Below are 16,247 nucleotides of genomic sequence, written 5' to 3'. Positions count from 1 at the left end.
TTGGCTTACTTTACTTAGCATGATATTTTCCATCTCCATCCATTTACCTGCAAATGCCATGATTTTATTCTCTTTTAATGCTGAGTAATATTTAATTGTGTATATATACCACAGTTTCTTTATTCATTCATCTACTGAAGGACATCTAAGTTGTTTCCACAATTTAGCTATTGTGAATTGTGCTGCTATAAACATTGATGTGGCTGTGTCACTTTAGTGTTGATGGGGACTGAAGAGCCAAGTGAGACAAAAGAAGGGGCACAGGGGATCCAAAGCTTGGTGCAGCTAAGGACATTTATTATTGGCAAGCACAGCATTTTATAGTTTACAGTGGGTTCCCAACCATGGAATGCAACCTTGAGGTTATGCAGACAAAATACCAAGATATCTTTTTTAAAACAGTGCCTCGTTTATATTTATTTCCTTAATCTTTGTCCTAGATTTATACTAGCAGCTAAGCATAAAATAATAGGAACATTCCCTAAATAACTCCACCACAAGGGAAAAACATGAAGCAAGTCCACAGTCTCAAGAGGAACTTATGGCAAATCTGATCATGTCAACTGAGCATGTCCTGAGAACAGTCTGCTGTTCTTGCTTGCTTTGGCTGGCCAAGAGCTCAAAGGACATTAACTCCTTAACATCTGCAGCTTCACCACAATCCTTGAGATATCAGACAACTCCATCACTGTAGTATGCTGTTTTTAAGTCCTTTGGGTATTAAACCCAGGAGTGGGATAGCTGGGTCAAATGGTGGTTCCATTCTAAGTTTTCCAATGAATCTCCATACTGCTTTTCATAGTGGTTGCACCTATTTGCAGTCCCACCAGCAATGTATGAGTGTGCCTTTTCCCCCACATCTTTGCTAACACTTATTGTTTTTAAATTCTTGATAGCTGCCATTCTGACTGGAGAGATGAAATCTTAGAGTACTTTTGATCTGCATTTCTCTAATTGCTAGAGGTGTTGAACATTTTTTTTCATATATTTGTTTTTTAATTATATATCCTCTTCTGAGAAGTGTCTGTTTAGGTCCTTGGCCCATTTTTTGATTGGGTTATTTATTTATTTTTTGGTATTAAGATTCTTGAGTTCTTTATATGTTCTAGAGATTAGTGCTCTATCTGATATGTATGTGGTAAAAACTTGTTCCCATTCTGTAGGCTCTCTCTTTATCTCACTGATTATTTGTTTTACTGAGAAGAAGCTTTTTAGTTTAAATCCATTCCATTTATTGCTTCTTGTATTTATTTCTTGCACTATAGAAGTCTTATTAAGGAAGTCAGGGCCTAATCTGACATGATAAAGATTTGGGCCTACTTTTTCTTTTATTAGACTCAGGTTCTCTGGTCTAATCCCTAGGTCCTTGATCCACTTTGAGTTGAGTTTTGTGCATGGTGAGCAAATGGATTTCCGGTTTTCTCAACATTTCTTGAAGAGGCTATCTTTTATCCAATATATGTTTTTTATGCCTTTGTCTAGAATGAGCTAACTCTATTCATATGGGTTTGTCTCCATGTCCTCTATTCTGTACCATTTGTCTACAAGTCTCTTTTGGTGCCAATATCATTCTGTTTTTGTTACTATTGCTCTGTAGTATAGTTTAAGATCTGGTATAGTGATGCCATCTGCTTCATTCTTCTTGCCAAGGATTGCTTTGGATATCCTGGATCTCTTATTTTTCCAGATGAGTTTCATGATTGCTTTTCTATCTCTATGAGGAATGTCATTGGGATTTTGGTTGGAATTGCACTAAATAGATTTATTTAGTAAATAAAATAAATAGATTTATTCTATATATGTCCATTAAGTCTAAGTCATTGCTTGTATTATTGAGTTCTATAGTTTCTTTGTTTAGCTTTTATTTGGAATTGCACTAAATCTGTATAGTGTTTTTGGTAGTATGGTCATTTTGACAATATTAATTCTGCCTATCCAAGAACAAGGGAGATCTTTCCATTTTCTAAGGTCTTCTTTAATTTCTTTATTTAATGTTCTGTAGTTTTCATTGTAGAGGTCATTCACCTCTTTCATTAAGTTTGTTCCCAAATATTTGATGTCTTTTTTGAGGCTATTGTAAATGGGATAGTTTTCCTAGTTTCTCTTTCAGAGGATTTGTCACTACAGAAATGCCTTTGATTTTTGGGTGTTGATTTTATATCCCGCTACTTTGCTGAATTAATTTATTAGTTCCAGAAGTTTTCTGGTGGAATTTTTTGGATCCTCTAAGTATAGAATCATGTCATCGGAAAATAGTTATAGTTTGAGTTCTTTTTTTCCTATCGGTATCCCTTTAATTTCTTTCATCTGTCTAATTGCTGTGGTTAGAGTTTCAAGAACTATATTAAATAGAAGTGGTTAAAGAGGGCATTCCTGTCTTGTTCCAGTTTTTAGAGGGAATGCCTTCAATTTTTCTTCATTTATAATGATGTTAGCTTCAGACTTAGCATAGATAGCTTTTCCAATGTTGAGATATGTTCCTGTTATCCCTAGATTTTTTAGTGTTTTGAATAGAAAGGGGGCTGTATTTTGTTGAATTTTTTTTTCTGCATCTATTGAGATTATCATATCATTTTTATCTTTAAATCCACTGATGTGATGAATTACATCAGTATTTTCAAAATAATTTCTAATTATCTTTTATATTTCTGTAGTGTTTGTCATGATATTTCCTTTTTCAACCTGAATGTCAGTAATTTGAGTTTTATCTCTCTTTCTCTTTGTTAGCATGGCTAAGAGTTTATCGATTTTATTTATTTTTTCAAAGGATAAACTTTTTGTTTTGTCATTTTTTTCAATTGTTTCTTTTGTTTCAATTTCATTGATTTCAGCTGTAATTTTAATGATTTCCTGTCTTCTATTGCTTTTTAGTGTTGTTTTGTTTTTCTTTTTCTAGGGCTTAGAGATGCATCTCAACGATGCATGTTAGGTCATTTATTTGTTGACTTTTTCTTCTTTTAAAGTATGAATTCCATGCAATGAACTTTCCTCTAAGTACGGCATTCATAGTGTCCCCAACATTTTGATAGCTTGAATCAGTGTTCTCGTTTACCTCTAAGAATTTTTTAATCTCCTCTGTAATATCTTATGTAATCTGTTGTTCATTCAATAGCATATTATTTACTCTCCAGGTGTTGGAGTTCTATTTTCTTATTTTGTCATTAATTTATAATTTCATTACATTACAATCTGATATAATGCAGGGTAGTATCTCTACTTTTTGTATTTGCTAAGAGTTGTTTTGTGTCATAATATATGGTCTATTTTAGAAAAGGATCCATTTTTGGCTGAGAATAAAGTGTATTCACTTGTTATTGGATGATTTATTCTATATATGTCCATTAAGTCTAAGTTATTGCTTATATTATTGAGTTCTATAGTTTCTTTGTTTAACTTTTATTTGAAAGGTCTATCCAGTGGTGAAAGAGGTGTGTTAAAGTCACCCAGAATTTTTGTGTTGTGATCTGTTTGGCTCTTGAACTTGAGAAGAGTTTGTTTAATGAATGTAGATGTCTATTGTTTGGGCATATATATTTATAATTGTTATATATGGTTGATGTATGATTCTTTTAAGCAGTATGAGATGTCCTTCTTTGTCCCTTTTGATTAACTTTGGCTTGAAGTTTACTTCATTTGATATGAAGATAGAAACCTCTGCTCATTTTTGTAGTCCATGTGAGTGGTATGCTTTTTCCCAACCTTTCACCTTCAGTCTGTGGATGTCTTTTCCTATGAGATGAGTCTCTTGAAGGCAGCATGTTGTTGGGTCTTTTTTTAAAAAAAAATCCAATCTGCCAGTCTATGTCTTTTGATTTTTGAGTTTAGGCCATTAACATTCAGGGTTATTATTGAGATATGATTTGTATTCCTGGTTATTTTAGTTTATTTTTGGTAATTTAACTTGACTTGATTTCTCCTTTGATTGGTTTGTTTTTTTTTCTTTAGTGTAGTACCTCCCTTTGCTGGTTTTCATTTTTGTTTTTCATTTCCTCCTCAGGGAATATTTTGCTGGGGATGTTCTGTAGTTTAGGCTTTCTAGTTGTAAATTCTTTTAACTTTTGTTTATCATGGAAGGTTTTTATTTTGTCATCAAATCTAAAACTTAATTTTGCTGTATATAAGATTCTTGGTTGGCATTCATTTTCTTTCAGAGCTTGGTGTGTATGTTGTTCCAGGATCTTCTAGCTTTCAAGATCTGGGATGAAACACCTGCAGAGATTCTAATTTGTTTCCCCCTATATGTAATCTGATTTCTTTTTCTTGTGGCTTTTAAAATTCTCTCCTTATTCTGTATGCTAGGCATTTTCATTATAATGTGCCTTGGTGTAGATCTGTTGTGATTTTGTACATTTAGTGTCCTGTAAGCCTCTTGTATTTGATTTTCCAGTTTATTCTTCATGTTTGGAAAATTTTCTGATATTATTTCATTAACTAGATTGTTCATTCCTTTGGTTTGGACCTCTATGCCTTCCTCTCTCCCAATAATTTTTAAATTTGATATTTTAATGTTATTCTATAATTCTTGAATATTCAGCTCATGGTTTCTTACCATCTTCATTGTGTGATCCACTTTATTTTTAAGATTATACACTTTGTCTTCATTATCTGAGGTTCTGTTTTCCAAGTGAATTAATCTGTTGGTGTTGCTTTCTATTGAGTTTTTAATTTGGTTTATTGTTTCTTTCATTTCAAGGATTTCTGTGTTTTTTTCCAGAACCTCTGTCTCCTTATTGAAATAATCTTTTGCTTCTTGTATTTGCTAATGTAGCTCTTTATCAAAACCATCTTTTGCTGCCTGTATTTGCTCTCTTTTATCATCCTTTAACTCATAGAACATTTTAATCATGTACATTCTGAACTCCTTCTTTGTCATTTCTTCTGCTGTGCTGGCCATGGGTTCTAATAATGTAGTATCTTGATTTTGGGGGGGCATATTCTCCCCTTGTTTTTTTAAATGTTTTTGATGTGTTTTTCCTTTTAGTGCTGCAGATCTGAGGTGTTATAGTTTTTACCCTGTAGGCTAATAGTGTCCCTTTAGGGTTCCAATACCTCTCCTTGTTATTGCTTCTACACTCTGGCAGGTGTCCCAAGCTGAGAGTTGCTTCAACTAAAGATGGTGACAAAGGTGTCCCAAGATGGTTGTGGCTGCTTTCAGAGATGGGGTGTTGGGTCCAACTGGGCTGGGTGGTGGCGTTGAGTGGTGTTCAAAGATGCAGCTCTGTGGCATGCACTGTTGTGGCTGGTGGCTGTCTCCAGAAACTGTCTTGTTTCCCCAGTTGGAGGCTACCAGGTGTAGGGGACTATGGCAGTGTTTGCAGTGTCCCAAGATATAGGTGACCAGGAGAGCCCCACATTGGTGGATGGGTGTCTACACGGGAATGGTGTCTAGAGATCCTGTGTGTGGGCAGTGGCCACGTATTCTGTGTGGGAGCAGTGGGTGGGCTGTCGGGGTACTGTGTGGGTGCTGATGCTGGTGGTCCTGCTGAGACATAGTGGCTGGTTGCCCTGTGTGTGCAAGTGGTTAGGAGTCCTGCACTGATGCTGAGGTCTGGAGACCTGCACAGACATGGCAACATGGCAGTGGGGATTCCTGCTTGGGAGCAGCTGTCTGGGGTCTTCTGATAACTTGCAGTGTTACAGTGTTCCCAGTATTTGAATCCCAGCTCACAGAGTGACACAGAATGCAGCCTCCCTCTAACCTGTCATCTTGGGTCCCCCAATATAGTGATATTTAAACCATACATTATAGTGGCAATTAAGACTGTGATCAAGATAAAATCACTTGAGCAATGAGAGTAGAAGGAAAACATTCCCAAGAACCAGGCTGTATAATACTCCAGTGTTTGAACTTAGAAAGATGAAGAGGGACCCGGGATGATGACTGAAATGTCATGGCCATGAGGTAGTAGGAAGCTCTACAGAGAGAGTAGTGTCCTGGAATCCACATGAAGAAAGTGCTACAACAGCAAGGCAGAGATAACCACCCCCAATCTTGTTGTGTGTTAGGTATGGACCACAGCCTGCAAACATTGTGATTTTAGCTACTGAGACCCATTTCACATTCCTGGCTGCTAGAACTATAAGATAATATGCTTTTATTGTTCTAAGCCAGCAAGTTTGTGATTATTTGTGGCAGCAGCAGCAATAGGGAACTACTACGGTGACTATGGGAAAGGTAGAAGGCATAGGCCAGGGTGAAAATAAGACGCTCAGCAGTGAGGTAATAGAGTGAGTGAGGTGGATGCTAATGACAAGGCCTAGGGAAACATCAGTACTGGTCAAAGTAGGGTGGATGAGACCACTGGAGAAGAGCGGTAGACAATATGAGAGGCCAAGGAATTAGAAGTGTCAGCGCTGAGGGCAATGAAATCACAGGAAGAGCGTCAAAGACTGTAATTGACCAAGTGTTTCCATTCTTGCCTCTTTCCAAACCATTGTGCATCTTTGAAATCCAACTGTAATCATGACTTTCTGTTGCTTAAAACCCTTCCATATCTTCTCATTGATCTTAGGATAAAGCCTAAACTCCACGACATGATCCAGAGAGCCGCTCTTCGTCTGGCTTCTGCCTCCTTCTCTCTTTATCACTGTACCCTGAATTGTGTTCCCAGCACTGACCTTCCTTCAGGTCCAGGCAGGTATGGTGCTCCACTATTTCTCTGGGCTTTCTACACAGCACCCTCTGCCTGGCACCTCCCTCTCTACCCCTGCATCTGTTGTCTTCTCTCAGTTTAAATATCCTTGGTTTTTTAATGTTCATTCAAATGTTGTGTCTTCCCTAACCCAACGCAGACTATCGGGTATTTTATGTGGTGTTTCCACAGTATTTCATACATTTTTTAGTAATGTTTCTCTTACACCCTGTGCATATGTGTGTGCATGTGTGTGATTTTTTTGAGTTGCTTTCCTGGGAGTTTTCTAATTCACTAAAGGCGGGGACCTTGTCAGTCTGTTTCTGTTCAAAATATTAGAATTTTTGTCTCTGATGATTTTTATATCACTTATTATCATTACACATTTCAATAATGAAGACATGTTCATGTTGCTATAAACAAAATGATGTAATACAATTCCTGAAAATTCACAACTTTAGATTAGAAAATAATATTTTGAAGCTATGGTGAGAAACATTCTTTAGTTGCAACCTTGTTTATTTAAAAACAAGAGCACTATACCAGTGAGCTACACCTTTAACCCAAGGAATTTTTGTTAAATAAAGATATTGTGGGTCTCTAGCCACCTGATTCCGTTGTTTGTTACACAATACATCTTATCTTGGTAAAAGAAAAGTAAACTTACTTAATGTGTCTTCTAAACTCCAATAGTAGTGAAGTAAACACATCATTTTTATAATTGATACTCACATGAAATTTCTTTGTATTTCTTCAGTTAATGCTAAGTACAGAAATTTCTGTACCATTTACATTATAATTTAGTCTGTTTTAATGAAATTTCTATATCTGTCATAGAAACTTGATATGTCTACCATATATTAAATAACCAAGTTTGAATACATGGAGTGATATTAATTGAAAAGAAAATTTGCCAAATAGTGGTACAATTATTCCCCAGACGAATTTCCAACTAATTATAAACTCTGGCCTATCAGATTTAAAAATTAACCTTAAAAATGTGAATGTATCCTTTAGTCTAAATAAGTTGGGAAATAACATGTAAAAATGCTTATTTTAAAAGCACTTATATAGTTAGAGTAGAAACAGACTCATGTACTTTTATTTTTTTTTTTAATTCACTTTATTTAATATTAAGAATTCGGGGTTTTTAAGTTCCCCTTGTTTTCTACCAGAGTATATAAAGTGACCTTACTCATAATCAAGATATTAATACTAGAAATACTAGATTAATAAATGAAAATAAATACAAGTAAAAAACATGAGACATGGTACTTTCTCTCACAATATTAAAGTTTGATGAAGAAGACAATTTTCATGAAAAGTTAAAGGGAAAAACAAGTTCAAAATGAAATGCTAAATGCAGAATAGATAGAGAAAATGACACAGGTTTGAAAGAAAGAAAGAAATGGCAGTGATTATCAAGGGAAGAGGAGGCAGGACTTGACAGTGTGTTGGGAGCGGTGACTGAATTATGGGTCTTGGACTATCCTGTGACAGGGGCAAAGCCTCTCTTGGGAACTCTTGGTGTGAATGCAAAGGTTGAGATCTCCCAGTTGCTATGGTGATGCCCTGTTCAATCGGAGGTTCTGTGCCAGCCACAAGCTATTCAGTTCTTGACTTTGAGGTTCAGACACCAGCAGCTTATGGATTGAGAGTTATGGGCTGCAAGCTGATGATCATAATTGAACTGCTCATTCTTATGACCTTGGTTCTGCTTGCTTTGAAGAAACTTTCTCACAATACCCTTTTAATGATAAAACCTATTTTATCATTCAAGCTGATTCGTGGTCACTATTTCCTTATCAAGGTTTAGTGAACCACTGAGACCCAGCTTTTGGTCTATTTGTGTGTTTGTCTGTCTTTTCCCCATCCCCTTACCATCTGGTTCAGTTGCCTGAATTAATGGCCTAGTAGGTTACAGCAACAGTAAGATTCAGAGATTTGAAGAGAGCAAGAGAAGGACTGAACATCTCTTCATATTGTGTGTGGGGTGCATGTGTAGGTAGTTTTGTTCCAAGACACTGAACACATCTTTTGATCTGAAAATAAATCATGTTAATACACAAGACTGCTTTATTTTTTTACCTACACTTGCCACAATGCCATCAAATGTCTTTGATTAAATTCTTGAATATGATATTTCCATTGTCCCTGTACATTTGTTTCTATAACTTTGGATAGATCTTACTTGAAAAGAAAGGTCTCATCATCTTTTGTATCATTTTTGGAATTTTCTCATTTTTGTTATTATTCTTCAAGTTCTCTTTGAAGACATCCCTTGTACCTCAACCAATAGGAATATCTTCTCTGTTGACTTCCATTGAACTTCATATATATATATATATAATTTATTTGGTAGCATAGTCAATATTTTTGGTTTGTGTCTTTTTTCTCTGATTATTTAAATTATCTCCATGGGTCATTGATCAGATTTTTGAAATTCTGGTCCAAGCCTCTTACTTTTCATATCCCTGAAAGACCTTGCATTAATGGATTCTCAGAACATGCAAATCAAAGGAATCATAAAATAAAATGATTTGCAAAGCTTCGAGATTCATTGACTGAGTGTATTCTATAGCTGAGTATGTTCAAGCATAACCTTCTCAGGGATGTTGTTGAACTGTTCTGTCTATGCTCTGCTCAGTTTCTTAGGGAGTATGTACTAGTTGTTAACTAATTTAATGAAGAATTCTTTCCCTGAGAAATTTCACAGGCTTCCAGGAGCAACACAGGATTAAAATGTCTTAAGGCTTTTCTTTCTTTTGAATGTTGCAGATGCTGATTGTATTGTTGTCTCAGGCTAATTGATGTGAAGCGTGCCATGTGAACGAATAAGTTGAGACCTAATGGAGAAGATGGTGCAACCCAGTGGGGTAGAAGATACTAAAATCATATTATGAAATGGAACTATAAGTCTTCTTTCAGAATTTTGTGTAAAGAAAATTGATTAAGGTGATTTCATAATAAGTTGAGTCCACATGAATTATTGGTTGGTTCTTTTTAAAAGGATTAATAGTTGGATGGTATATGTGGATATCAGATTTTTACATTGACTGTATGATTTAAAATATTCTTGATATTATACCTGAACACTACAAGTAAACATTAAAACATGCTAAATTGATTTCTTTTTTAAAAAAATCTATTGAGATTGTACTCTCTTCTGTAAGCAGCATATAGATCTCCTTTTTACTTTTTGTAGTTCCAAAGTTAGCTTTAAGAGTTTGTTTTCTCCTTGGCATATTACAAGGTCTCATTTCTTTTTGTCATTCTGTAATTTTGACTTTATTCTTTTTCTTTTTTAAATTTTTTACTTACATATGTCAGTGGAATGCATTACAATCCTTTTACACATATAGAGCACAATTTTTTATATCTTTGGTTGTATACAAAGTATATTCACACCAATTCATGTCTCTATACATGTACTTTGGATAATAGTGATCATCACATTCCACCATAATTTCTAACCTATACCTCCTACCTTCCACTTCTACCCCACTGCCCTATCTAGAGATTGTCAATTCCTCCCATGCTCCTTCTTTTATATCCCACTATGAATCAGCCTCCTTATATCAAAGAAAACATTCGGCATTGATTTTTTGGGATTGGCTAACTTCACTTAGAATTATCTTCTCTAACTCCATCCATTTACCTGTAAATGCCATGATTTTATTATCTTTTATTGCTAAGTAATGTTCCATTGTGTATATATGCTACATTTTTAAAATTCATTCATCTATTGAAGGGCATCTAGGTTGGTTCCACAGTTTAGCTATTGTGAATTGTGCTGCTATAAACATTGATGTAGCTGTTTTCCTGTAGTATGCTGTTTTTAAATCCTCTGGGTATAAACCAAGGAGAGGGATAGCTGGGTCAAATGGTGGTTCCATTCCCAATTTTCCAAGAAATCTCCATACTGCTTTCCATATTGACTGCATTAATTTGCAGTCCCACCAGTAGTGTATGAATGTACCTTTTTCCCCACATCCTCGCCAACACTTATTGTTGTTTGTATACCTAATAGCTGCCACTCGAGATGAAATCTTAGAGTGGTTTTGATTTGCATTTATCTAATTGCTAGTGATGATGGACATTTTTTCACATATTTGTTGATTGACTGTATATTGTCTTCTGAGAAGTGTCTGTTCAGGTTCTTGGCCCATTTATTGATTGGGTTATTTGTTTTTTTGGTGCTTAGATTTTGGAGTTCTTTAAATACCCTAGAGATTAGTGCTCTATCTGATGTATGAGGGGTAAAAATTTATTCTCCATTCACCATACAGATTGTTTCTTTTGCTCAGAAGAAACTTTTTAGTTTAAGTCCATCCCATTTATTGATTTTTGATTTTAATTCTTGTGCCACAGGAGTCTTATTAAGGAATTAGGTGTGGCCTAATCTCACATGATGGAGATTAGGGCCTACTTTTTCTTCTATTAGACACAGAGTCACTTGTTTTATTCCTAAATCCTTGATCCATTTTGTGTTCAGTTTTGTGCATGGTGAGAGATAGGGGTTTAATTTTATTTTGTTGCATAAGGATTTCCAGTTTTCCCAGCACCATTTGTTGAAGAGGCTATCTTTTCTTCAATGCATGTTTTTGGCACCTTTGTCTAATATAAGATAATTGTAATTTTGTGGGATAGTATCTGTCTCCTCAATTTTGTACCACTAGTCTAGCAGCCTGTTTTGGTGCCAGTATCATGCTATTTTTGTTACTATTGCTCTGTAGTATAGTTTAAGGTCTGGTATAGTGATGCCACCCGCTTCACTCTTCCTGCTAAGGGTTGCTTTAGCTATTCTGGGTCTCTTATTTTTCCACATGAATTTCATGATTGCTTTTTCTATTTCTATGAAGAATGTCATTGGGATTTTGATTGGAATTAAAATTAAATTTGCATTAAATCTGTATAGTGCTTTTGGAAGTACTGTCATTTTGATGATATTAATTCTGCCTATCCTAGAGCAAGGTAGATCTTTCCATCTTCTAAGGTCTTCTTTGACTTCTATCTTTAGGGTTCTGTAATTTTCTTTATATAGATCTTTCACTTCTTTCATTAAGTTTATTCCCAAGTTTTTTTTTTTTTTTTTTTTTTTAGGCTATTGAGAATGGCATAGTTTTTCTCATTTTTCTTTCTGAGGATTTGTCACTGATATACAGAAATGCCTTTGATTTATGGGTATTGATTTCATATTTGCTACTTTGCTGAATTCATTTACTAGTTCTAGAAGTTTTCTGGTGGAACTTTTAGGGTCTTCTAGGTATAGAATCATATCATCAGCAAATAGTGCCAATTTGAGTTCATCTTTTCCTATGTGTATTCCTTTAATTTCCTTTGTCTGTCTAATTGCTCTGGCCAGTGTTTCAAGAACTATGTTAAATAGAAGTGGTGAAAGAGGGCATCATTGTCTTTTTCCAGGTTTTAGAGGGAATACCTTCAATTTTTCTCCATTTAGAATGATGTTGGCTGGGGGCTTAGCGTAGATAGCCTTTACGATGTTGAGATATGTTCTTGTTATTCCTAGTTTTTCTAGTGTTTTGAACATGAAGCGGTGCTATATTTTGTAAAATGCTTTTACTGCGTCTATTGAGATGATCATATGATTCTTATCTTTGAGTCTATTGATGTGATGAATTACGTTTATTTATTTCCTTATGTTGAACCAACCTTGCATACCTGGAATGAATCCCACTTGACCATGGTGCACAATCTTTTTGATATGTTTTTGTATTTGATTTGCCAGAATTTATTGAGAATTTTTGCATCTATGTTCATTAGCGATATTGGTCAAAAGTTGTTGTTGTTGTTGTTGTTTTTTTGATATGTCTTTGCCTGGTTTTGGAATCAGGGTGATACTGGCCTCAAAGAATAAGATTGAAAGTGCTGCCTCTTTTTATACTTCCTGAAATAAATTGAATAGTATTGGTATTAATTCTTCTTTAAAGATCTTGTAGAGCTCGGCTGTGTATCCATCCTGTTTTGGGCTTTTCTTGGTTGTTAGGTTGCTGATGTCATCTTCTATTTTGTCACTTGAGATTGATCTGTTTAAATGTGTATATCATCCTGATTCAATTTGGGCAAATTATATGACTTTAGAAATTTGTTGATGCCCTCAATATTTTCTATTTTATTGGAATAACAATTTTCAAAATAATTTCAAATTATCTTCTGTATTTCTATAATGTCTGTTTTGATATTTCCTTTTTCATCACATATATTATTAATTTGAGTTTTATCTCTCCTTCTGTTCATTAGCATGACTAAGGGTTAGTCAATTTTATTTATTTTTTCAAAAAACCACCTTTTCATTTTGTCAAATTTTCAGTTGTTTCTTTTGTTTCAATTTCATTGATTTCAGCTCTGATTTTAATTATTTCCTGTCTTCTACTGCTTTTGGTGTTGATTTGTTCTTCTTTTTCTAGGGCTTTGAGATGTAATGTTAAGTCATTTATTTGTTGACTTTTTCTTCTTTTAAGGAATGAACTCCATGCAATGAACTTTCTTCTTACAACTTTCCAAAGATTTCTATATGTTGTATCTGTGTTCTCATTCACTTCTAAAAATTTTTAATCTCCTCCTTGATATTTTCTGCAACCCATTGTTCATTCAGTAGCATATTATTTAGTCTCCAGGGGTTGGAGTGGATTTTATTTCTTATTTTATCATTGATTTCTAATTTTCTTCCATTATGATCTGATAGAATGCAGGGTAGTATCTCTACTTTTTTGTATCTGCTAAGTGTTGCTTAGTGGCATAGTATATGGTCTATTTTAAAGAAGGATCCATGTGCTGCTGAGAAGAAAGTGTATTCTCTCATTGAAGGATGAAATATTCTATATATGTCAGTTAAGTCTAGGTTATTGATTGTATTATTGACTTCTATAGTTTCTTTGATCAGTTTTTGTTTTGAAGATCTACCTAGTGATGAAAGTGGTGTGTTAAATTCACCCAAAATTATTGTGTTGTGGCCTATTTGACTCTTGAACTTGTGGAGAGTTTCTTTGATGAACATAGATGCTCCAGTGTTTGGGGCATTTATATTTATAATTGTTAAGTTTTGTTGGTGTATGGTTCCCTTGAGCAGTATGTAGTGTCCTTCTTTATCCTTTTTGAATAACTTTAGTTTGAAGTCTACTTTACCTTGAAGTCTACTTTATTTGCTATGAGGATGGAAACACCTGCTTGCTTCTGTAGTCCATGTGAGTGGTATGATTTTTCCCAGCCCTTTACCTTCAGTCTGTGGATGTCTTTTCCTATGAGATGAGTCTCTTGGAGGCAGCATATTGTTGGGTCTTTTTTTTAATCCAATCTGCTATCTATGTCTTTTGATTGGTGAGTTTAGACCATTAACATTCAGGGTTATTATTGAGACATAGTTCATATCCCAGCCATTTTTGTTTATTTTTGGCATTTAATATGACTTGGTTTCTCCTCTGATTAGATTTTTTTTCGTGTAATTCCTCTCTCTGCTGATTTTCATCATTGTTTTACATTTCCTCTTCTTGGAATATTTTGTTGAGGATGTTCTGTAGTGCAGGCTTTCTAGTTGTAAATTCTTTTAACTTGTGTTTATCATAGAAGGTTTTTCTTTCATCATCAAATCTAAAGCTTAGCTTTGCTAGATATAAGATTCTTGGTTGGCATCCATTTTTTTTTCAGAGCTTGACATATGTTGTTCCACAATCTCCTGGCTTTGAGGGTCTGGGTTGAAAAATCTGCTGAGATACGAATTGGTCTCCCCCATATGTGATCTGATTTCTTTCTCTTGCAACTTTTAAGATTCTATCCTTATTCTGTTTGCTGGGCATTTTTATTATAATATGCCTTGGTGTAGTTTTGTACATTTGGTGTCCTGTAAGCCTCTTGTAATTGGTTTTCCAATTTGTTCTTCATGCTTGAGAAATTTTCTGATATTATCTCATTGAAGAAATTGTGCATTCCTTTGGTTTGGAATTCTGTGCCTTCCTATATCCTAATAACTCTTAGATTTGGTCTTTTGATGCTTTCCCATAATTCTTGGATGTTCTGTTCATGGTTTTTTACTATCTTCACTGTGTGATCAACTTTATTTTCCAGATTGTACACTTTGTCTTCATTATCTGACATTCTTTCTTCCAAGTGATCTAGTCTGTTGGTTATGCTTTCTATTGAGTTTTTTATTTGATTTATTGTGACCTTCATTTCAAGAATTTCTGACTGTTTTTTTTTTTCAGAGTCTCTCTCTCTCTCTTGAATTAGTCTTTTGCTACCTGTATTTGCTCTCTTATCTCTTTGTTGGAGTGATCAATTTTTGCCTGTATTTGCTCATTTAGGTCATTCTTTAATTTACAAATCATTTTAATTATGAACCTTCACTGTCCATGGGTTCTGTTATTATAGGATCCTGTTTTGTTGGGGGTATTTTCCTCCCTTGTTTTTTTATGGTGTCTATGTGTCTTCCTTTCTTGCAGTGTGGATCTGAGATATTCTTCTATATATTCTTGTAGTACCCATGCAGATTATCTGTACCTCACCTTGAGGTTGCGCTTCCAGATCTTGCTGGTATCCCTCAATGTATGCTACTGCATCTAAGGTTGGTGGCGGCAATAGCAGAGGTAACTTGAGATAATACTTAAGGTTCCCCAAGAATGGAAACAATGTCTTACAGAGATTGGGCTGCAAGATTGGGCCTCACATTCCCTTTGGATGCCTGCTCTTAGATGCATCTGCTTTTAGGCCCTGTCTGTTGTCAAAAAGTTAGGGGCTAGGCTATGGGGAAGGCTATGGCAATGACTGCAGTGTCCCAAGATTAAAGTGGGTTAGGCTTAGGCTCCCAGGTAGGGGAGGGGGCAAACTTGGACCTACCCTGGACCAGGGCCCTATGCAAGTTGATGTGGACAGATCTCAGCCTTGCCTGCCTCCCATGGTAGTCTGCTGGTCAGAAGAATTTTTCCTGTGCTGGAAGCTGGGCTCAGAGATGCCTGTAGCCAGAGGGATAGACCCAGGCCTATTGTGAGCCTGGGCCCCACACAGACAGGTGTGGGTGGATGTGAGCCACTAGGCTTGACCTCCCAATGTATTCTGCTGGTAGGAAGGGGCAGTCCTGCACCAGAGGCTAGGCTCTGGTGGGTGTCTGCCTCTCTGATGGAGGGGTGGACCTGGCCCTACTGTGAGCCTGGGTCCCCCATGGGCTGGTATATGCAGTCTCTTAATTGATTTCTTAGTCTAAAGGAAGTTATTGAGACTCTGAATAGAAAACAAGACATACAAAAACCCAAAACAAAGAACAACAACAAAACTAAAAATAACAAGAGTACAGGAAACAATGCAGGTTATTAAGATGACATGTAAATATGTGTATATACACACACCTCAAATCCTAGAAGAAATTTTTACTAGCAGAGCTCAGTTGGAATACTAACTAGAATATTAACTAGAATTAAATTCATCCCCTTAATTCAAGCAAGTAGTTTTCTGAGGAATGTAGACCTATTTTATTACTGACTGACTGTTCATTCTTATCTTTTTTTCTGGTGTTAATGCAGTTTTTCCAAGGAGAGGAGGTGATATAGTCCAATCATGTATAAAAAAATCAGTTGTAGGAAGCACTGGAAACTGGAGGTACCAAAG

The sequence above is a fragment of the Marmota flaviventris genome, chromosome 1 (genome assembly GCF_047511675.1).
Source record: "Marmota flaviventris isolate mMarFla1 chromosome 1, mMarFla1.hap1, whole genome shotgun sequence".
Taxonomy (NCBI): domain Eukaryota; kingdom Metazoa; phylum Chordata; class Mammalia; order Rodentia; family Sciuridae; genus Marmota; species Marmota flaviventris.
The sequence above is the reverse complement of the archived record's forward strand: the minus strand, read 5'-3'. Positions refer to the sequence as shown.